Raw genomic sequence first — 24,376 nt, 5'->3', positions numbered from 1 at the left:
AAGTTCCATCATTTCGACATATGTACATATGTGCTTTATGTTTTTTATTATTTATTTACCACAAGTAAAGGTCAGGAATTGTTATCTTTCTTTTAAATTTTTTTACTGTTTCATTTCATTACTGCTGTGTATGTGCTCCATGTGAGTGCCATAGGTGCTTATGTAGGTGGGTTCCAACTTATGGCAAAAATTGCATTACATTGCGCGTAGGAACGGATCTCCAATGTAACCCAAGGACCTACCGTATAATGATTTTTATTGTTAATCCTCACCAGAGGATATTTTTTCCATTGATTTTTAGAGAGAGGGCAGAGGGGGAGAGAGAGAGAAGCATCAATGTGAGAGAAATGTATTTATTGGTTGCTTCCCACATGCACCCTGCCCTGGGGCCAGGGATTGAACCTGCTGCCCAGGTACATGCCCTTGACCAGGAATCAAACCTGTGACCCTTTGGTGCTGAGGCTGATGCTCTAACCATTTAGCAACACTGGCCAGGGTGAAATCTATATAATTTTATTAGCCAATGTCACCACAGTAAATTCAATAAAAAAATAAAATTTTAAAAATGTAATCTATATAATAAAAGCCTAAGCGACTGTTACGGCAGAATGACCAGTCGCTATGATGCACACTCAACACCAGGGGGCAGATGCTCAATGCAGGAGCTGCCCCTGGTGGTCAGTGTGCTCCTACAGAGGGAGTGCCGCTCAGCCAGAAGCCAGACTCACAGCTGGTGAGCACAGTGGTGATGGCGGGAGCCTCTCCCACCTCCACGACAGCACAAAGGAGCAGTGAGCTGAGTGGTAAGGAGCAGCAAGTAGGTGGGTGGTTAGGAGTGAGGGGTCCTGGACTGTGAGAGGGATGTCCAACTGGCAACTTAGGGCTGGAGGCGGGGATCAGGCCTAAGCCAGCAGTTAGACATCCCCCAAGGGGTCCTGGACTGTGAGGGCACAGGATGGGCTGAGGGTCCTGGACTGTGAGAGGGTACAGGCCAGGCTGAATTTCGTGCACTGGGCCTCTAGGATTTATTATAAATGTTGGGGGGGGGGGGGGAAATAGTGCGCCCCTGTACTTTGTATCCTAAACTCTTGCCCTGTCAATTTTTATATTGTAGTATTATTTTAATTATCTAGTAAAATTTTTTCTGCTCTCCTAGTCTCATATGTTTGTTTCTACAGATCAATTTTATAATCATTTCATATAATAAAAATATTATTTTGAATATAAAAATATTCCAGTAAAAAACTAATCTAACATAGGACTTATTTATAGCTTTCCAATGTTGAGAACTCTTACCTAGACAAAAGGAAAGCAAGGGCCACAAGACTAATCTAAATATTAAACTGATTTTACTGATCAGTCAGATAAAAACAAATATCTCATTTGAGAAAAGGCATATGGATATAAACAAAAATTTCATGAAAATTAAAAACAAAATGAAAATAAATTTAGAAATTAATGTCCAGAATCATTCACAAAAGAAAGGATATCCTATAAAACAGCAATAACATACCGTTTCTAAAATGCCAAAATGATACAAGGCAAAGTACTTCATCAAATCTCATGGTAATGAGACTGTGATTAAATAGATATTGTCATCTGTTGTTGATGGAATATGACTGCCTTTGGAAAACACTTTGGAAGTGTAGTTACAAAAATTCTTGTTGTAAATCAACACATCAACAAGCTGACTTTTAGGAAATACCCAACAGCTTTCAAACTTAAAGTTTCAAGGATATAAATATCTGAAAATTCCTTTAAGTCTTAAAATTATGTTAATACCAAAAACTTGGAGACAGATCTGATAAATTACTATAAATCTACACAACAAAGTATTATGCAGGGATTTTTAAATGTGGTAAATTGACATGAAATGGAACAAGACCCTGATTGTAATAAATTATCAGTAAATAAAATAAAATAAAGGGTAAATCATAGCATGCTGGCTTAAGAATAATTCTATTGTATAAAATAAGTTATTTATAACTACACTAGAGGCCCAGTTCATGAAATTCATGCATGGGTAGGGTCCCTAGGCCTGGCTGGTAATCAGGGTCGATCGGGCTTTCTGGCTGCCAGCCAAGGCCTTCCTTCCGGCTACCAACTGGGGCCTCCCTTCCCCAGCTGCCAGCTGCCGGCCAGGGCCTTCCTTTGTTCCATGCCACCCCCTGGTGGTCAGCACACATCATAGTGAGCAATCGAACTTCTGGTCTCCCGGTCAAACTCCCAAGGGGGCAATTTGCATATTAGGCTTTTATAAAGAGAGATGTTCTACCATACAAAACTGGCTAATTCTGGGAAAAAGAGGAAGTAATTACAAAGACTGACTTTTGAGCTTTTATTCATATAATATACCCTCTGTATCTTTCTATATATGCTATTTATATCATACACTGAAGTATGTATTACTACTCTTTTAAATATGTTTTTTATTGTGTTTTTAGAAAGAGAGGAAGGGAGAGGGAGAGAGAGACAGAAACATCTATGAGAGAGAAACATCAATGGGCTGCCTCTGATACACCCCCAACTGGGGATCAAGCCCACAACCAGGGCATATGCCCTGACCAGGAATAGAACCAGTGATCTTGGTGCATGGGACAATACTCAACCACTGAGCCACACCGCTGGGCTACTCTTTTAATAGACCATTTAAATTCTTGTAAACTAGCCTATATAATAAAAGCCTAATATGCTAAGTCAGCGGTTCTCAACCTGTGGGTCGCGCCACCTTTGGGGGTCGAACGACCCTTTCACAGGGGTCGTCTAAGACCATCAGAAAACACATATATAATTGCATATTGTTTTTGTGATTAATCACTATGCTTTAATTATGTTCAATTTGTAACAATGAAATTGGGGGTCAACACAACATGAGGAACTGTATTAAAGGGTCGCGGCATTAGGAAGGTTGAGACCCACTGTGCTAAGTTTCCGATCATTCAGCCGTTCAACCAGTCATTATGATGTGCACTGACCACCAGGGAGCAGACGCTCTGACCAGTAGATTAGCTTGTTGCTGGGGTCCAGCCAATTGGGACTGGGGAAGACGGGCCGGACATGCCCTGGAGCCCTCCCACAGTCCCTCTCTGACCCCAATTGTATACTGGTGGGGTCCCTCGGCCTGGCCTGAGCCCTCTCGCAATCCGGGACCTCTCGGGGGATGTCAGAGAGGCAGTTCAGGCCTGATCCCCACAGGCTAGGGTGAGGGACCCCACCGGTGCACAAATCTATGCACTGGGCCTCTAGTTCAAGTATAAAATGCCAAGCAGTATGATAAAAGCACTTGTCTTTTATGATATAGTCAAATTTCTATTTCTATGCTTATCTATATACTAGAGGCCCGATGCACGAAATTCATGCAAGAGTAGGCCTTCCTTCCCCCAGCTGCCAGCACCGGCTTCCCTCTGGCAGGCACCTGGGACCCGGGCTTCCCTCGCAGCCCCAGCTTCGTCCAGAAGGTCGTCTGGAAAGACGACCAGTCTAATTAGCACATTACACCTTTATTATCCTATATAATAAAAGTGTAATATGCAAATTGATCGAACAGCCGAACAGTGGGACGACCATCCGGGACCACGCTATGACACCCACTGGTGCCAGGCCAGCCAAGGCGGGTGCAATGCAATTGGCCGGGGCCCGGCTATCGCCCCATGATTGCCCCACAGAGGGAGGCCCAGGCCACTGACCAGCAGGGCGATCAATCAGGGGGCTCCACAATCGCCCTGAAGAGAGAGGCCCAGGCCACCAACCGGCAGACTGTGGCGAGTGGGCGGGGCCTCCCTCTGTGAGGGACACCCAGGTCTTGGGTGCCGGCAGCCAGAGGGAAGCTGGTGTCAACAGCTGGGGGAAGGAAGGCCTACTCTTGCACGAATTTCGTGCATCAGGCCTCTAGTTATAGATATAAAAGGCTTAGTGACCAGCCGGCCAGTAGGTGGCGCACTGACCACCAGGGGGGCAGACACTCAACGCAGGAGCTGCTGAGCGACAGCAACTTTGCAGAGTGCCCTCTTGCACTCCGACCACTCAGGGGAGATATCGAACTGCCAGTTTCCTGCAAGCCAGGCCGAGGGACCCCACCTGCCAGAGGGACCCTGCTCACTCTGCAGATGCCCTTCGAGCCCCGGCGCCTCCCCAGGCGTGGCCAGCTGGGGAGGGACAGCGGGAGGTTGGCTCCAGGTGTGTCTGGCCCATCCCGTCTGGTCCCACCCCACTGGCCACCTTCTAATTAATTTATTTTCAATGTGCACGAATGCGTGCACCGGGCCTCTAGTTCAAATATAAAAGCCATAATCACATGGCTTTAAAATTCAAAGCAGAAATCATGCAAAATAGCATACTGATGTTTTTATAACTTTATATCTTGATATTTTTAAATGCTATAAAGACATTGAAATTGAATGTAAATGTATTTTGTGTCATAGAGTCATTATTAGTACTTAATAATAGTATTTACTATATCTAACATTTTTAAAGTTGTCAAAGGCTCATAATATGCAGTACCTTACTTGAGCTTCATAACAGCCCTATAAATTATAGATGAAAATAATACAATTTCCATAGAAATTACCCCCAGATCCTTATAGTCAACACACATAAACATTTTATCCAGAGACAAACTTTGCATTTGAAAATGTAACGTAAATATAAAATGAAACAGAGACTTCAAAAATGCATGTATTTTAAATTTTACCTCACTGAATTAGAAGAATAAAAAGTCCCACATTAGCATATCCCATGTACAATAACAAATTGTTTATCCATATTTAAAACCGATGCTTGAAATTATTCTCATGTATAAATTAAGTCTAGTTTGCTCTACATGTAATGAATTTGTATAAACTAGAGTAAAAACAAAATTTCCTTCTCCCCTGTTCCAGCAGTATTTAGAGCTGCTACAAGTCATACTTGCCAACAGGAATCCCACACAAGTAGGACTCACAGAGACAGCAATGAAGCAGATTTATTTATCTTTTTCTTTCTTTGGCTCCGCAAACCTTTTTCCTTTCTGGATGAAATCTCAAGCACAGACCCAACTTCGCCTGGCCTTTGCTTTTATAAAGACCTCAGGTCAGATTAGCCCTGCAATCAACCAAGAGGCACATTTCAGTGACCGTTCAATTCAGGCAAAGTACTAATCAAAACTCCAAACTTTACTAAAATTTAAAGCTTCTTAACCCCTTTTCTTGGACCTCCTGAAGTGGGGGACTGCCTGGCACCCCTCCTGGCTCCCTTGCTCCCCTCCCCCTCCCCCTCCTCCAAGCTGGAGAAGCCGCAAAAGGTTGGGGAAACCTTCTCCCGCTCACTCTGAGAACACGGTAAGCTGCCCACAGACACCTCCCACACACGGCTCTCTTCTGGGCCTTCTCGTCCCTCCAACAGACGTCATCTCACTTCAAAGGTTATGAAGAACATATTTCCTTTTAATTCGTCAACTCTGAAACCCTGGCTGGGGCAGCATGCGCGTGAATGTGGTTGAAGAAGGCAGATCCTGGACAAGGATGAGGAATCTCTAAGCACGTAAACCAAATGTGACCGGTGTGGGAGGATCATTGTCACACACCAGTGCACCTAAGCCAGCGTTTGTGCTTTAACTCTGAAAGCTTTGGCAAAGAATCAGTATCTAATTTAATCTTATTCATACTGCTTCTAGGTACCCATCATGCTATTTTAATCTTGGCTATAATTACATTTATGTGTATATACATGTAGGTACAATTGATGTTTATGTATATATGAATGATATATTTTTAAGCTTTTAAAAAGCAACTGTAGTGTCCGTTTTTACATTGAGTGATAGGTTAAAAAAAAGTTTAAGATATTTTTTTGCATCAGGAAAGACCCAAGAATAAATTATTTTAATTCTATTTCTCCTATATAGGCATAGATTTAGCCTACCAGGAGACATAAATATAACAACTAGAGAAAAAAGCAATTTGTCAAGTAAGGAATCTTCAAGTCAAAGTAAGTTGTCAATAAATGTTCTTGAAATTTCAAATAAAAGACATTTAGGTTTCATATCTGTTGACAAAACTAGTATAGGCACGCAAAAGGCAGCGCTCACCTCGGCATCCCTAGCAGCCGCCCCACTCTGCTTTATTTAATCAGCAAGTTTACTACCCACCTGCGAACCGGAGTCTATGGTTTTGAAACTGATGCATATCTGGTCCTATTGCTTGTGGGGGGAGATAGAGATGAGTATCTTATTGACTTTATGCCTTAGGAAAATGAAGTGTACATTTCTGCTACAACCTGGGTGTCACAGAACAACTATAACATTTGAATTTAGGATTTCAACATTCTTTTAGACAAGATTTTCCGGTTGATATGTATCTGACAGCCAGTGAGAAATGATTCTCTTATTACTGTTCATCACCATCGGCAAAACGTGTGGCGATGTCAGCGTCCTACCTGGTTTCTCTCTCACAAAGACCAAGTCATGTTAAAAGCGAGCGTTCATGCGGTGGTTCTGAATGAGGAATTATTTAATTTAGAAAACATATAATGCAGTTTTTTTATCCTTGCATTCATAGAAGAAATTACTTGGCAAATTTGTTCATGCTACAAAATATGTACTATGTCTACCCAATTTAGGCTCAGCATTAAGTAGTCAGAATACAAATATAGGGGTAAGTGGACTCTACCTTCCAGAACCTTATAGAATGGCGATGGAATGGAGGTAGGCCTGCTAACCAAAAATTACAATGCAATGTGTTATTGCTATGACAAAATCACACGTCAGACGCGGGAAGAATGTCAGGCAGGTTGCTATCCGTTATCTGGGATAATCCACAATGTACTTAAGGAGCAGGAGAGCCTTAAGCTACGACTGACAGGATGAAGAGACACTTGGGTGACAGTCAGCAGCAGGTCTGACAGATGAAAAGAATACCGTGTGAAGGCCTGAGTCTGACAGGGTCTGGCAGCACTAATTCAGAAAGGGCGAATGGGATGTTGAATCAGGTGAGCGACCACATTTATTTAAGGTTCACACTAAGAAGAATCAGGTACATTATGCAGAAGACCAGGTTTTATTCTCCAATTACGTGTTTTAAAAATCACATTTCCATTTGTAGTTGACCTGTCAGATAGGTGTGTTTGAGAGGTCATTCTGGAGATGGTATTGAGGATGGACTCAGGAAAGATAAGCACAGAGGGAAAAACATAAGGAAATTAATATAATTAGTTATCCAAGTGAGAAGAATGGAGAAAGAAAATTAGGTCAGGAATGTGAGGATGGAGCAGAGGGGACCAAGAGGAGAGATGTGTAGGACAGTGAGAAGGTGCTAAGTTATTGATACGGAAGGCAACCCAAAAGAGAAATCTGGTGTAAGGTTCTCTGTTCATGGATTAGACTAAAAGAAGAAGGATGTTAACAAGATAACTAATATAAAATGGGAAATAAGTTTATTTTGTTTTGATTTAATACGAGTTTGAAGAAGAAAAAGTTCTCATGAGGCTACATTGAATTGGAAGTTCCAATGAAAACCTTTATAGATTTTTCTATTGTAGAATAAAAAATCTTTTAAAATCTATTTTCTTCTGTTTTACATAATTAGGAGCTTTTCATGAAATCACTATAAATGAACAAGTAAGGTTGATATCTAATGTTAATATTTACATCACTAATATTGGGGTAATTAAGCCAGAAGCTGAATTAGAAGTACATAGTTTTTTGTTTGGTTGATTTTGTTTTGTTTTGTTTGTTTTTTAATCCTCACCTGAGGATATGTTTTTATTGATTTTCTTTTTTTTTGAGAGAGAGAGAGAGAGAGAGAGAGAGAGAGAGAGACTGATTGTGACAGAGAAACATTGATTGGTTGCCTCCCGAATGGGCCCGGACCTAGTATTGAATCCACAACAGGACAATGCTCCAACCAACAGAACCAGGCCAGAAGTACATAATTTTAAAAATCTCCATGCTTTGAAAGAGACTTTATTAATGTCAACTTGGTATTTTTTACTATAATTCGCTAAGGCTTTGCCTCTCAAATATTTTTGAACATGGCTCACCTAATGTACTCATTCATAGTTTCCAAAGGAGTCTGGGAAAGTAAAAATGAGAAAATGCAGTGATAACGAAGTGTCACCACCATTATCCAAGTTCACAGCAGGGCTAACAGGAAGTGGAGTGGAGTACCTGGTTTGACACTGCACTTACCAAAACTCACCTTGAACAGAACATGGAATATAGGTGGGAGGAAGATGTTGCTAAATCATGTAGGGTCAGGGTGCAGGTTAATGGGAATCCCACAGGTCCTTCCTGAGTAACAACACATGGTCACTAAATGGTCTTTCAAGGAAGGTCATTGCTATTCTATTCAAGGCCCTTCTGGAAAAGGGTATGCTAATGTCTTAGTTATAATATAGAAAACTAGAGGCCCGGTGCACGAAAATTCATGCACTGGGAGGGGGGGTCCCTCAGCCCAGCCTGCCCCCTCTTACAGTCTGGGAGCCCTCAGGGATGTCCTACGGACGGCCCTGGGGAGCGGGCCTAAGCTGCAGTCTGGCCTTCCTCTGCGGAGGCAACCGGGCCACTCAGGGGAAGGCACCGCCCCCATCACCCCACTGCTGGCCGCCGGAGCTGCCAAAGTGTTTTCATCAACATGGAGTCCAGTCCCTTCACCATGAAAAAATGACAAATTTTCTTTAGGCACTTTCAAGATGTCTCTTTCATAGGATATGATCTTTCTTCCTTCCTTCCTTCCTTCCTTCCTTCCTTCCTTCCTTCCTTCCTTCCTTCCTTCCTTCCTTCCTTCCTTCCTTCCTTCCTTTCTTTCCTCACCTAAGGATATTTTTCCATTGATTTTTAGAGAGTGTGGAAGAGAGAGGGAAAGACAGAGAGAAATATCAATGTGAGAGGAACACTTCGATTGGTTGCCTGAGCCCTGACCTGGGCCCTGGCCAGGGAGAAGCCTGCAACCTAGGTATATGCCCTTGACCAGAATCAAACCCGTACCCTGCGGTCTGCAGGCCAAGGCTCTATCCACTGAGCCAAACCGGCTAGGGCAGGATATGACATTTCTCAGCCCCTCCAGCAGCAGACCTTTGTTTTTTCCTCCAGGAGTGAGGTGGAAAAACCCAAATCACTTTCTTGGATTCTTATTACCCAAGTTACCAAGAACACTGTGAGTGGTGTACCGGGAGCTTAGCCAATGAACGGTCAGAAAAGGTGTTTCCTCTGCAGCTCACGCACAGAGGCAGGACTGCTGGTGCGCCATGGCTGGCAGGCCCTCTTCTCTCCAGGCCTGCGCCATCCGTGGCTTGCCTCACCGCGCACGCTGTCCCCTCCCACCCACCTGTGCGTGCAGCCTCCTCCTGAGTGGTCGTGATGTTACGGCGTCCTGGACAATTTGCATATTACCTCTGTATATATAGGAAATGGCTGAGTCTGTGTCTGTGGTTTCTCCCTCTCTGACTTAGTCTCAACCTCTTCTCCAGAAATTGTCAAAATTTTGTTTAAAAGTGTGCCAGATTACTGGTCTGATATGAGGCACCTAATTATTAATATCCCTAGAGTGCCCATGCATTTAATCCACTTAGTCCAAAAGACAAGTTTAAAATGTTCTCATTATCTCCCTCCTCCCCAAAGTCCTTAATGGTTCTGAAAGGTTTTGTTTTTCTTCCATTTTTGACTTCCGCCTATTCGCTGCTGTCTATGGTGTGCTTGCCTGGGATAGAAACACCTTTTTTAGGGTCAGCGTGTTTTAGACTGGCATGTTTACCTGTAGTGTCCAAACTAGAACAGGTTTACGATTATGAAAAAGAGGCAATATGTTTGGGATATTAGTACATAAATCATTGTCAAGAAACCAACCCTGTGCTTCAAAGCAGCAAAAGCTTTAAACGTATTGATCTACATCCAACCCAAAAGGACACACAGAATTTCCTCTCCTAAAGATACGGCCTTTTTAAGTCTCAAGAAATTTAGTTGATCAAACATTATTATAAATAGATTAATTTAAAAGCCTTTGATCAAAAAAAGACTGTTCTTTTCTGAATATCTATCCTTTTAAAGATTTTAGAGTTAAAAATGTAAAGTGTCCTTTTGAAGCTAGAGTACTTACCAAAACCACTAAACATTTTTCTAAAAGAGTAGAAATAAACCCAAAAACTCTAATTCATCCCTAAGAATTTAGAAAAATACTTATTAACACTGTTCAAATTCTAACATGTCAATTATACTGAGACATTCAAATAATGTGTATTATTTAAACACCATTCAAAAAGTCTGTATTACAGTATTTCCATTCAGCTTATTACTGCATGCCTTAACTTCTGGGTGATACTGTAAGAAGTGATCTAAATGAGAATGCTGAACAGAACTGTTAGGCCACAATTGTTTACCTCATTATGAAAATATTTCCACATTTCCTCCCTGTGTGGGAAAAGCTCAGAAAGACAGACTCTAGTGGACAAAAGAGGGAAACATTTTAAAATACCAAATTAAATTTAAAAAATTTAATCACTGAAATTAGAATTAAAATATTTGAGACCTGGTTCTGCTGCAATTATCTGTGTCTTGACTTTGAACGAGTTATAAATCTTTGGATCTCAGCTTTTCCCAAAATGTAATAAATGGTGGGGGGGCGGGGGGGGAGAAGGGGGAAGCGAAACCATTTCTATACACCCACTCTGTTCCACTGTTGTGTGGGTCTACGATAAACATAAATGGGGGGGGGGGGGGGGGGGAGCGAAACCATTTCTATACACCCACTCTCTTCCATTGTTGTGTGGGTCTACGATAAACATAAGTTTAAATAAGGAATTGTTGGCAGTTTTGTAATATTTTACTGCTTGTGTAGACCCGACAGACAGGTAGCAGTGTGTCCAGAAACACCAAAAAGCAAGACAATCATGAGAGAATGGGAGAGAGCGAGTTTCCCATCTGTCAGAATTTTCTCCTGGGTGGGTGGTACATGGGTTACTTAAGTCCATGTGAGGAACTATGAGATAACTTAGAAAGTTGTACCTTCATCTGGAATTATGATACAGCCATATTTGTATGCATGTTTATATCTTTTGTCACTAAAGAGATATTTTATTCTTTAACTTTCCATCACTCTTATTTTTTTTGCCCATTTTTCCAGCTAAAAGGAAAAGTATCTAATTGGGGGTTTCCATTGAATAGCCTTTACTTGCTCTGGCCAAAGGTCGCCTTCCAATCTCATGAGATGCCTTAGGTAGTGGATCTTGAATCGGACCTGAAAAATGGACAAGCTGGGGCAGGGTAGTGATAGTGATGGCCAATCAGATGTGGCGCCGACAGTCCTTACCAAAGGCTTTTCCTTGCAGAAGCCAACCTCATCCTGTTTCCTCTCCAACGCCATGTTCCCCCAAACCCCCAAGATACAGTTCTTATACAATCGTTGATTTATGGGTGTGCGCTCCCCTGTGTTATTAGCTGAAGACTTTCAAGTCACAATCCCGGGGGAATCATATCACCTTTAGATCATTATCCCCACACTGTGTGGAAGCTTCAGCCTTTTGTTTTGTTTGCAGTAAAGGTAATGGCTGCACTTTTAGTCAAATGTTTGCTTTTGCAGGGAATCCAAATGTCCTGGAATGAAATTATTTCTGTCATTAAGGTAATAAAACAAAATATCTAAAGATAATTTTAACTCAAATATAATGAACTTTTAGCAATAACCCTAATTTTGAGGTGCTAAACCTGTCAGTGGGTTTTATGTTGTGTAAGGAAGCTTTTCTTAGTCCTAGAAAAACCAGTTAGAAAGACGGGCAACTGTCCAAACCTCTAAATGTAACACCCTTGAAAAATGAGCCCCAAGTGTTGCTCAGTTTATTGCTCCTTCTTGCTGTGCTGCAGTAAACACTTAATATGTGTTTGTTGACTGAGTCTTGCCCAAATCCAAACCAAAACGACATAAATTATGGAGGGGAAGGTACAGTTATTTGTATTGCATTGTCTAAAATGATTTCCTACATTCTCTTTATTTTGCCCAGTATCTTATTTCCACACTTTCCTTCCTTATTATTGTTGTTTTGTGGGGAGGGGTTCAGGGAGTAGGGAGAGGGAACTCATATTAACAAATTGACTATTTTAATATTATTTCGTCAGTAGCAGTATGAGTAGTATGAAACGAATATAATCCCTGTGGATTAAATGACCTAATCAGCTGTGAGTAGGAAAACAGCAACAAAAATTTGTGGTATTTGTGTGAAAGAGTATTTGGCTGCTGCTGCCCAGAAAGGCACTCAAATTACTACATAAACTTGAGTAACAAACAAACTGATCATCTGACAGTTTTGTTTCTATCTTTTATACATTGCAAAAGATAAACAAATATACGTCATTGTGGTCTTTAAAATGTTGAAATGGAGGAGTTTGGAGGCCATAAAGACAGCATTTTCTATTGCAGAAAGTCTACAAAGCAACATGAAAACATGTGATAATTTGTAAAGTCATGGTAACACTTGTAGGTTATTACACTTAAAAAACCAACTCTCCCACTGTTTTCTCAATCATTTTAACTCTATGTTTATTGGTGGTGGTTTGCCAAGCCCCTGAGGTGAGAACAAACATGGAATTTATGAAAACAAGAACAAAACACATTTGCTGGCTCTCGTGGAGACACATAGAAATCACAAAGATGATAAGACAAGCCGGCAAGGGTTGGGTGATGCAGGTCACTGTAGGTAAGAAAAATAGATTTTAGTGAAACTCTGAAGCCATCAGAAGGTTAAAACAGGTCAGTGGCATAATCTAATTGGCATTTTTAAAAGTTCACTCTGTCTGCTGTGTACAAAAATCGATTGTAGGGGGGGAAATGGAAGAAGCAAACCTATTCCAAAGTCACTGCTATCATCCTGAGAAAGGTGACAGTCGCTGAGAGAACAGGACACACTGGAGGATTGCATGTAGGGGTGAGGGACATAGAAGAATCAAGTGTTTAGGGGTTTGAACAAGTCAAAGGATGGTAGCTTCATTTACTAAGAAAACTTGGAAAGGCCAGGATCCATCGAAAAGATGGATTTATTCCAAAACAATCAAATGTTTAACTAGCATCACCTTTGTTACTGTTATCACTACCGAACTGCCTGTATTGATAGGCTACAGAATCCTTAAGACATGTTCTGTGCACTTGACCATGGTAGCCATAAAAAGTATCATGCAAGGTTCCTCAACATCAGAATTTATACCTAAAAGGAATCCTGAAACATGCTTCCCTTTGACAGGTAATGAGACTAAAAATTAGATGAATAATTTTGCTCAAGGCCAACTTTGCTCTGTGACAATTAACAAAGGCAATCCCAACTAAAATTGGAGTCGGGAAGTCCTGTACAGGGAGCTCAAATAGGAAGGGTCAGCAATTGCACCCACAGTTAATTCAGTTACTGACTCCAGTTACGGGAAGAGTTGTAGCTTTAGGGTCAGCAATTGCACCCACAGTTAATTCAGTTACTGGCTCCAACGGGAAGAGTTGTAGCTTGCAATCCATGCACTACTTTATGACTCCAAAAGGGGGAAGGAAGGGGTTTTGTTTTGCCCAGCCAATGGGAACACTGCAGCCAATAAAAATCCATTGTCACCTGAACTCTTACTTTCCCCCAATGAAATTTCATCTTTCCCTGCTGATAACTTTGTCGTCTCGTCCTCCTTTCCATAATGGCTTCCATCTTGTATAACCCCTGGGGGTATCTCTTTGCCTGCTAGGTCAGATGCTGCCTGATTCATGACTCATTAAATAAAACCAAATTGATCTCCAAATGTGCTCAGTTAACTTTTGTCTTGAACAATCATCAAAGCCAGAGTACCCTGAAATCTACTCTATGGGTATGAAATCTATTTTTAAATGCTATAGAGTAGAGTAGAAATATTATTTATAATCCAAATTGGCAGTAGTCACTTGCACTCTCTCAGGAAAATAGTGCAGCTCATTTGAGTTGGAAACACATGTCTACTCTGCAAATGCCAAAACCACTTTCGTATCTCATGTGCTGCTAAATGTTGAAAACTGAGTTAGACACTTGCTCTGTTGGCAAGCAGAGCGCGTTAATGCATCTCTTTCATGGCGAGGTAGAACCCAGAGTATAGGCCTGGACGTCTTTGTATATTAGAATGAATCGAATTTTTGAGAAATGTAAGACTTTCTCGGAGGCTTACTAGTATGAATATGGAGATGCAGACAAAGAACAAGGTATTTATAAAGGAGAGAAAGGGCTGAGCAGTTCAGCCGTCAGGGACCCCATCTTTAGGAGAAAAGGCCACACAGAAATGTTTTGTATGAATTTGTTGGTGGTGGTGGTAAGAACATCCTAAAAATTGGGTTGGTGTTCTACATCTGATTAGAAAGCAGAAGAAACAAAGGAAATGAGGCAGCAGGTACTTAAGAGATAAGTAATAAATTTTGCTAATTTGAAATACATGCATGCACACATCTATACACACATACATATATATGTGTATATTTAATTAATGACAATTAAACAGCAATTTTAGCAATCTTTATTACTTAGTCAATGAAGATATTTTCAGGAAGAATAATTTTATCACTGACATCATTTACAATTGTTGGCATGTGCTGATTTTAAAAAATATCAATTTTGCTCTGGCCATTGTGGCTCAGTTGGTTGAGTATTATCCTGTGCACCCAGAGATTGCTGGTTTTAGGCTCAATCTTCAGTAGGGTGTGTGCAGAGACCACCAATGATGTTTTTGTCTCTCATCCTCTCCCTTCCTCTCTCTAAAATCAACAAAAGCATATTAAAGGGGGAAAAAACTAACATTTTTTAAAACTTTTAAATATATTAATTTTGAGAAGGTTTATTTACCTAAAGACAATGCCTGTAGTAGGGGTAGACTACACCTACTTTTCCTCCCTGGGTATACTGTAAAAAAATAATGGGTCACTAAAATTAGCATGCATACATATATATGCATATATAAATCCTATGTGTTCCATGTATATATCGCATACATATATACATATTTCTCAAGGGGCAGGGTGACCTCAGCTAACATTTGTTACAGTTAGGATGTATTAAATGTAAAGGCTAACATTTGTCAAAAGATCATTTATTTCTAAGAGCTACAGAAATACAAAGAGTGCAATATAAACATCTTTCTTAAAAGAGTGAATTTCACAGTTTATACGGAATAGTTTGGCTTACAAAATGTAATCTGACACTGCACACTATTCAAAAACATAAGCTTAACTTTTATAACTAATATCAGACCCCAAATAAAGATAATTTCCCGTGATGTTTATATAAAATGAATCCAATAAAATTTTTGATTCTACATTATGGAAATACACATCAAAAAGTCAGAAGATACTCCCTATATAAAAAAAAACTTGCAAGTTTTCATAATTCTGCAAATGTCATTTTTTCCATAAAGAATAATGATATTTCAGGAAAAAATGTCCTAAATTTCAAACTGTTCTTTCTGTAATCATGTAAAAGGCACACATACAAAAATAAATGGCATGAGTGAAAATGAGGAGTTTGCTTAAGATTTAGCTTTAATGTCATCTATCTCTGTAAAGTGACTCTTCATGCCAGCCAAACAGTCAATATGGATCACACAAGCAGTAAGTCTTCTGGAAGTTTCTTCTAAGGTAATTTTCCCCATGAGGCCATCGATAGTTATTCTATGATGTCGTTTACATTCTCTTCATAATTTTGAAAATGTATGAGACAAAAACCTAGAAGTCTCGATTGAAACAATACACTTCCAAAGAAAAACCACTGGAAGTCTTTGAGCTACCCGTGTGCCATTGTACCAACCAGGCTCGTATGTTAAAAACTGGGGGACAGAAAATCAATAAAATACATTAAGCTTGACTTGGTTCCACTAGTTTAAAAAAAGTAAATGAAAATGAAAAGAAAACATCTATTCCATTCAAAATACACGGTCACCTACATGGTCTCAGTCCTCTAGGAACCCTGCCTGTCTTAAAGGATTTACCGAGAAGACCTAATAAATCAAAGGGCCAAGATTTCAGATCCACGCTGTTTTACTAAAGCTGTAAATAGTATTGATTTTCATCAAACAGCTGAGAAATATTTGATTCAAAGCCTGTTTGGCCCCTTGACAAAGATGTGTCAGACCTAATTCAAATTGTTAACTTAGTGCATTAAGGATTAAGTAGCCGCTAAACCCCCGGTTCTGCTTGGTTCCTTTGTACTCAGTTGTACTTCAGCATCAACCAAAGCAGTGCCTTCGCAGAGACGCTTCTGAGGAAGTAACTGTGCCCAGGGCCAATCCTGAGCCCTGAGTCCCCATGCAGGGAGGCTTCTGGTCTTCTAGTTTGCAAAAGCTGCTGCTTCCTGTGGCTCCACCTGCTGTTTTAGACTCCGGTTGGTCTTTCAGTCCTAGGTGGTTCTCTGTAGCTCTGATGTAAAAGAAAGCATGTTGTTTCTGTACAATCTGGTGCAAACCCTTTAGTTTGCTGACATCCTGAACCCGTCACTCTCTGCTGGCTTTGGTTTCCTATTAGCTTACTTAGAGCGAACAACATCCTTTCCACCATCATGTCCCAAAGGAGCAGTAGGACCCCTGCCTCTCGTCAGCTTCCAGCTACAACTCGCCTGGGAGATTAGAGGCCTCCTGCAATGTGTTACATGAATCCTAACAGGTAGACTTTGCTTCGTGACCTTGGGGATAGCAACTTGTCATCCAATGTCAAAGTTTCTTCCAGGATGGTGTGTCCTTGAGCATAATGCTTCATGTCAGTAGGTCTCATATTATTCATCGGTTGAATGGAGGAGGACAGGGAATAGATACATTCACCTACTGTTCTCAATGTCAGAAATAAAATAAGTCATTATAATCTCTAGTAAGAGATTCAGAAAGAAAACTATGGATTGGCTATACACAGATTCATCCATCCACTCAAAAAATACAAAATATCATACATGCAGAAAACTTGCTTTTCTTCTCTGGGGACCCAGTAGCAAAAACAGTATCAGGCATGAGAACAATTTGGATACATTCAGTAACTGGCCTGATCCTAGATTTCCATGGTCATATGACTCTTGGAGGAGGAGTAAGGCGAGGGAATTCCCTTGAGACATTGCCTCTGAGTCAGAAGCGGGCCAAAGCGGCTGGGGGCAGGGTTGGCCATTGCCAGGATTAGAAATAAACCATATCTAGAGGAACGTTTGCACAGTATTCCTGCAGGGTGAAGATTTGAAAAGTAAATAGAATTTATAGAAATGAAAGATATAATCATTGAAATAAAAGCAAAGTCAATGGATGGGTTAAATGATGGATTTGATGCATTTGAAAGAGAAATTGTGAACTTAAAAATATACATAAAATGACTTTGTAAGCAATAAGGTGAAAAACAAGAAAGATTAAGAGACACGAGCATAGGATAAAAATGTCTAACTTATATCTAGTTCAGTTCCAGTAGTAAAGACTAGGAAGAACGCTGAGGAGACAGTACTAGTATTTAAAATCATAATAGGAGTAAATTTTCTCCATGAAAAAATATAGATCCACAATCAATGCGTTGCAATCAAGACTAAAAGAAAAATCTATGCCAAGATACACTGTAGTAAAACTGAAAAAGACAGTAATCTTGAATTAGAGAAAAGGCAAGATAATCTGTAATTGAAAGACTGTTAGAAAGAACCACAGAATTCTCAACCACAGCAACAGGAGCCAGAAGATATGAAAAGTTACCTTTAAAGGATTAAGAGATGATAACTATCCACAGGAATTATAACTTAAAATATAATGCATTATGTTATACTCATAACTAGAGGCCCAGTGCACAGATTTGTGCACTGAGGGGGAAGGTCCCTCAGCCCAGCCTGTGCCCTCTCCCAGTTTGGGACCCCTCGGGGGATGTCCGCCTGCCGGCTTAGCACTGATCCCCCTGGGGATCGGGCCTAAGCGGGCAGTCAGACATCCCTCTCACAGTCCAGGACCCCTCGCTCCTTACCACCCGCCTACAGCAGAGGCGGGAGAGGCTCCTACCACCGCTGCTGTGCTCGCCAGCCATGAGCCCAACTTCTGGCTGAGCGGCGCTCCCCCTGTGGCAGAGCACTGACCACCAGGGGCAGCTCCTGTGTTGAGCATCAGCCCCCTGGTGGTCAGTGTGAGTCATAGCAACCAATCATTCCGCCGTTTGGTTGATTTGCATATTAGGGTTTTATTATATAGGACAGTGTTGTACAGCATGATAAAGTATAGTATAGTATAGTATAGTATAGTATAGTATACCTACTTTAGCATATTATTTTTGGAATAGTGATTATTCTAAAATGAGAGAAGGTAGGAGGGTGGGATAGGGAAGGAGCCCATTCACAGCATATTACAGTATTAAATTTTTGACACATGCCTTGGTTCATGAGTTTACATTGTATCATAATAAAAAAGCAAACAGACAAAGACAATAGGGCCTTAACCAAGGACTCTGTTAAAATAAAATATGAAACAAAAGCAATCTGGATCAATTAAGTAATGGAACATAAGAAATAGGTAATGACATGAAAATAAGCACTTAGTACTATTATTCAACTGCTAATAATCTGTAAGATGTCATAAGAGAAAAATAGCCCTTAGTTTCTGGAGGTACCATGTAAATAGTCCTTCTCCTTGACATCCATTGCTTCTCCTCCCTCAGGGTTGAGTTGAGATGGAAAGCACAGCTACGGAACGATTTCCTGGTCTCATAGACCCTGACTCTCTTTCCCATTACACACAGAAAAACACTTATCACCGAAATAGATACTACTCTGCTTCTGATGGTTACACACAGGCTCAGAGAGAAATAGGGCAGCCACCCGGCATGGCTCAGTGGTTGAGCATCGACCTATGAACCAGGAGGTCATGGTTCCATTCCTAGTCAGGGTACATGCTAGAGTTTCGGGCTGGATCCCCAGTCAGGGGGTGTGCAGGAGGCAGTCAATCGATGATTCTCATCATTGATGTTTCTATCTCTCTCTCCTCCTTTCCTCTCTGAATTCAATAAAAACATATTTTTTTAAAAAGAAATAGGGAAAAGTTGAAATTCTGCATTAAGTATAGGAGCCATAATATGTAAAATATAGCTTAAGGGCAATAGCTTATGAATCGCCTGGAGGTAAATGGTTTAGGATGACTATGTTCATGAAAGTTCTCTGATTTAGTAAATTATGGAATGGTATTGTTTTAGGGCATGATGCATTTTCAATGTCCATCTCCATTTAGTTCTACGTCACTTAATATTTTTCCTATATCACCTTGTGTCACCGTGGCCCTGTGTAGCAATAGAGAGGGGAAAGACATGGGTTTGGATCAGTCTTGCCAGGATTTGCTGTTTCCATGGTGGCTTCTGACATCATTGGAGTAAGGCTGAAGGTAAATTCAGCCAAGCTTAGAGGGCATATTTTTTATCAGAATGTATATCAGCTAAACACACATTTCCAATTTGTTTTGTAAGACACCAACCATGTTTTTTTAAAGGTAGTTTCGTACTCCTTGTTTTTACTATTAGTTTGGTGTGGTTTTGGTTCTTTAATATGGAATACTTCACAAATTTGTGTGTCCAGAGATCACGCTAATCTCTGTACCATTCCAATTTTCGTATATGTATTGCCAATCTGAGCACTACTGTTAATTTTTAATAAATATTATCAAGGTCCTATCGTGAACTCTTACATTGTCTATACATATCTGTAATGAAAGGTTTTCATATGTGAGAATAGAATATAGCTAGCAGAAGTTCATATTAACAGATTGTTGTATTAGAAAATCTTTGGTAAGATTTAGTAAAAGTAAATATGTTCCTGGAAAGTGTGTTATTGATCATTTCAGGAAACGGCTTTATATTTTAAAAAGCCTTGAAGTCAATCTGGTACATATATAACAGTCCTCAATGACAGCAGCTGACAGAAGAATGGGGCTGTAATTAAGTTCAGCTCAGTGAAAGAGAACACTTCATTATGTAGCTTGCAGAACTTCTTTTTTCTTATATCATTAAAGATTTTAGAGGGGGGGAAATCAATAAATACTGCAATCAGTGCTTGTTTTATATCATTTAAAAAGCACTTTAATAACTACATAGAAATATCATATTTAGGCTAATAAGATATACAGGCACAAAAAATATAATAAGGCACATTATGCAGTAAATACGGTAGGAGTATATTTAGCCTCCAGATTCATTCATGTTGTCACAAATAGCAGGATTTTCTTATTTTTTAGGATGAATAATATTTAATTGTATGCATGTGTCACATTTTTCTTATCAACTCACTTGCCAGTGTACATTTAGATTGCTTTCCATGTCTTGGATATTGTGAACAATGCTTCAATAGATAATGGGAAGGCAGATATCTCTTCAAGATCCTGATATGAATTCAGATATCAATAATACCAAGAAATGGTATTAATAGATCATATGGTAGTTCTACTTTTAAATTTTGAGTGGCTGCCCCAAGTTACATCCCCAAGTTACATAAAAAATGAACCAGGGTTCCCTTTTCTTCATATCCTCACCAAAACTTGATGGATTTGTACATTTACTTTATTTTATTTTTTAGTAGCCATCCTCACAGGTGTGAGTTGGCTCATGATTTGCATTTCCTTGATGATTAATGATGTTGAACACCTTTTCATACACCTATTGGTCATTTGTATGTTTCCCTTTTTTTAAATATATATTTTATTGATTTTTTCACAGAGAGGAAGGGAGAGGGATAGAGAGTTAGAAACATTGATGAGAGAGAAACATCAATCAGCTGCCTGCACACTCCTCCCCCTGGGGATGTGCCCGCAACCAAGGTACATGCCCTTGACCCCTTGGTTCGCAGGCCGACGCTCTATCCACTGAGCCAAACCAGTTAGGGCTTGTATGTTTTCTTAGAGAAAAGTTGATTCAGTTCCTTTGCTCATTTACTAATTGGATTATTTGTTTTCTTCAATTCCCAGTCAGGCACATGCCTGGGTTGCAGGCTTGATCCCCAGTAGGGGGCATGCAGGAGGCAGTTGATCAATGGTTCTCTCATCATTGCTGTTTCTATCTCTCTCCCCCCCACCTCTCTTTCCTCTCTGAAATCAATAAAAATATTTTTTTTAAAAAAAAGAAAGAGTATATTTCCCAAAAATAAGCCTTAGCTTTTTTCTCTGTCTCATACATGAACCCCAAAATCTCAAATATCTCATAATCAAAATCTCATAATTGAGTTATGATCACTTATTTATTATAATAAATTAAATGGAGGACACCTTAAATGCGATGCAATATTTTTGGACATGCAGTAAGAGTTTGCAAATGCAGATATTTAAGATAAATGGCATACTGTCATGAACACAGGCATAAGAGACAAAACTGAGTTTGAAACTTGGCTCAACTGCTTCCCAGCTGGTGACTTTGGGCAAGTGTCATCAGGAAACGGAGACAGTAACTACCCTAGAGGTAGGTTTTTAACATGAAATGATAAATGCACATAATGACTTGGGGAAAGATCTGTCATTTAATAAACGCTCAGTAAATGGTCATAATGTCACTATCTATTTTGAAGAATAAAAGAGAGAGAAAATAAATGCAAGTAGGAGCACTGGTAACCTAAATAGTCAGTAAGCTTAATACAAGCCAAGGTTTAGTCTGAGAAAAGTTAATTAAAAGTCATTCATTCCCTTTCTCAATTTTGAAAGAAATCTGATATATTTTTTAGGAGATGGCCTCTACTGTTTTTGCAGATGCTTGCTTTAGGCTCACGATGTGAAACAGCCAAACAGATATGATACTAAGAAATATGGCATCGGAGAGTGCTAATTCAGGGGCCAAATGGAATTTCTGTGGGCGGGGTGATTTTTTGAAACTGACAGCACGCTGTCTAATACCACATTTCCTTATTCATCCCCAAGGAGCATGAAACACCACACTCTGAGCGCCAAGCCTTCCCGATTGGCTGGGTATAACGTTGGGAAGCTTTATAGCTGAACTTGAAAATAAATCTGCATGATTTGGGGCTTTGAAATCAATTTTTGGAATATTAATCTGAGGGAACAACCGGCATTTATCCTGCCATTGGCCCTCTTAACAGCACGCCACGCAATTCTTCGGTGAGTGATTGAGACTCTTCTATTGCCTTCTGTCGCGGTACGTTCCACACAAGGCAGCAACTCCTTAATGGATATTTGTTCACCTGTCTCATCTGCTCCAATAAGAAAGCTGACATAAATATACACTCGCATTGCTCTGAGGATTTATTCACAGAGAAACGATCTGTCAGGAAGTGCGTTACATCCAGGAGACATTCATCTCCTCTCCGTGTGCAGGAGGCCACCAGATGGTCGCTCTCCACAGCTCTTGTGCGCTGTGAATTGGCACTAATTGAAACATCAGCGCTCACTTCAAGGCTCCTATAGAGAAACCACGTCCCCAGATCTCCAAGTCCTCGAAACCACGAATTTAGAGTGTGCTGCACTTAATGTTATTTAATGTTATCATTTTGCAAAAATCAGTCACACTTTTATAGAAAATGTTACCCATGCGGAAGAAAAAAAATCCTTGAAATTCTATCATTAACATTGCACATAAGTTTATTCTGATTCTAAATGGCTCCAAATACCATTTTTTTTTCAAGATGGTATAAAACGATTCTATGATCAATTTCACTCTAAGAAGGATATTATTTTGAATTGGTTTGATTTATCTGGAGATATACATAGATTTTTTTAATAATGGGAGATAAAAATAAATTACTATTTGAGTATCTCCTGTATCATTTTCATGGCCCTAAGCTAAAGAGACAAAAACACATTTAAACGGATACTAGCTACGCAAATAAGGAAAGCCCATCTCACGAGTTTTTCAGAAAATAGTTTTATATTGGTCAAGTGCCTAATTGTTTGCAAAATCCTATATAATAAAAGGCTAATATGCAAATAGATGGGACAGCAGAACAACCAGAACAACCAAACAGCTGGTCGCTATGACGTGCGCTAACCACCAGGGGGCGTGCGCAGAACAAAGTGGGTGTCAGCCACTGCAGGATGGGGAGCAGGTGAGCAATGGGCGCCAGACCAAGGCGGGGCACTGGTTGCTGTCATCGGGGTGAGCCTCTGGTGTTTACTGAAAATTCTTTGCTCCTGCACGCCATAGTCCCGCCTGGCGCTCACACCTGCAGCTGGCGCTGGCCCCACTCGCACCCACTGCTGGCGCTGGCCCCACTTGCACCTGTAGCTGGCGCTGGAGCCACCGCTCCCACCCACTGCTGGTGCCCGGCGCCAGTCCCAATCACCCCTGAGGCTTCTCCACCTTCCCCTGCTCCTGAAGGGCGATCAGGGCAGCAGCTGCTGCTCTCACCTGCTGATGGCACTGACCCCAAAGGCTTCACGCCATCAACAGGAGTGAGCGGGGCCAACACCATCGACATGTGGGAGCAGGGGCAGCGAGAGCAGGGTTGCCGGCAGACAGGGGACCAGGGGCTGGGGGCTGCAGTGGGAGGGGCCAGATGGGGCATGGAGGATGGGCCGAGACCTGCCCCTGTGCCTACAGCAGCCTCGCAGCCCACAGTTCCTTTCAAGGTGCACGAATTCATGCACTGGACCCCTAGTACTGTAATAAAATCTTGATTCAATTTAGCAAATATTGATTGAAAACTCATATGTGCTTATCATTGTGCCAGGCATGATGAAAGAACAAAAAAGCTATGAAATAATTTCTAAAAATTTAGAAAATAATTTCTAAAATGTCTCAGCATAGATGCAGAGACAAAAACAATGACTTCAGAAAATTTGTGGTGTTATAATAGAGACACAAAATAACTTTTCTTGGGCCCAGTTGGCATGGCTCAGTGGTTGAGCATCGACCTATGAACCAAGAGGTCACAGTTCGATTCCTAGTCAGGGCACGTGCCTGGATTGCTGGCTTGATTCCCAGAAGGGGGTGTGCAGTAGGCAGCCTATCAATGATTCTCTCTCATCATTGATGTTTCTATCTCTCTCTCCCTCTCCCTTGTTCTCTGAAATCAATAAAAATATTTTTTTTAAACTTTTCTTGGGAGGAATCAGGAAAAATATTGAGATGTAATGACAAATAAATTGGATTAGAATAGATGAAGGTGGGGCTAGGACATTCCAGACAGGTAGAACAAAGTTATCAGAGAATAAAATATGAAAGTAGGAACTTGGCCAATATAAAATGTTTTCTGGAAAACTAATGAGATGGGCCATTAGTTATTTCAGTAGCTATATTCCGTTGAAGTGTGTTTTTGTGTATTTAGCTCATGGCCAAGAAAATGATACAGGAGATAATCAAATAGTAATTTATTTTATTTCCCATCTTAAAAAAAAGCATGGATGGAACTGGAGAGCATTATGCTAAGTGAAATAAGCCAGTCAGAGAAAGATAAATACCACATGATCTCACTCATTTGTGGATTATAGAGAACAACATAGACTGATGAAAAGGGA

This window comes from Myotis brandtii, unplaced genomic scaffold (genome assembly GCF_000412655.1).
Source record: "Myotis brandtii unplaced genomic scaffold, ASM41265v1 scaffold107, whole genome shotgun sequence".
NCBI lineage: Eukaryota > Metazoa > Chordata > Mammalia > Chiroptera > Vespertilionidae > Myotis > Myotis brandtii.
Note: the sequence above shows the minus strand (reverse complement) of the source record.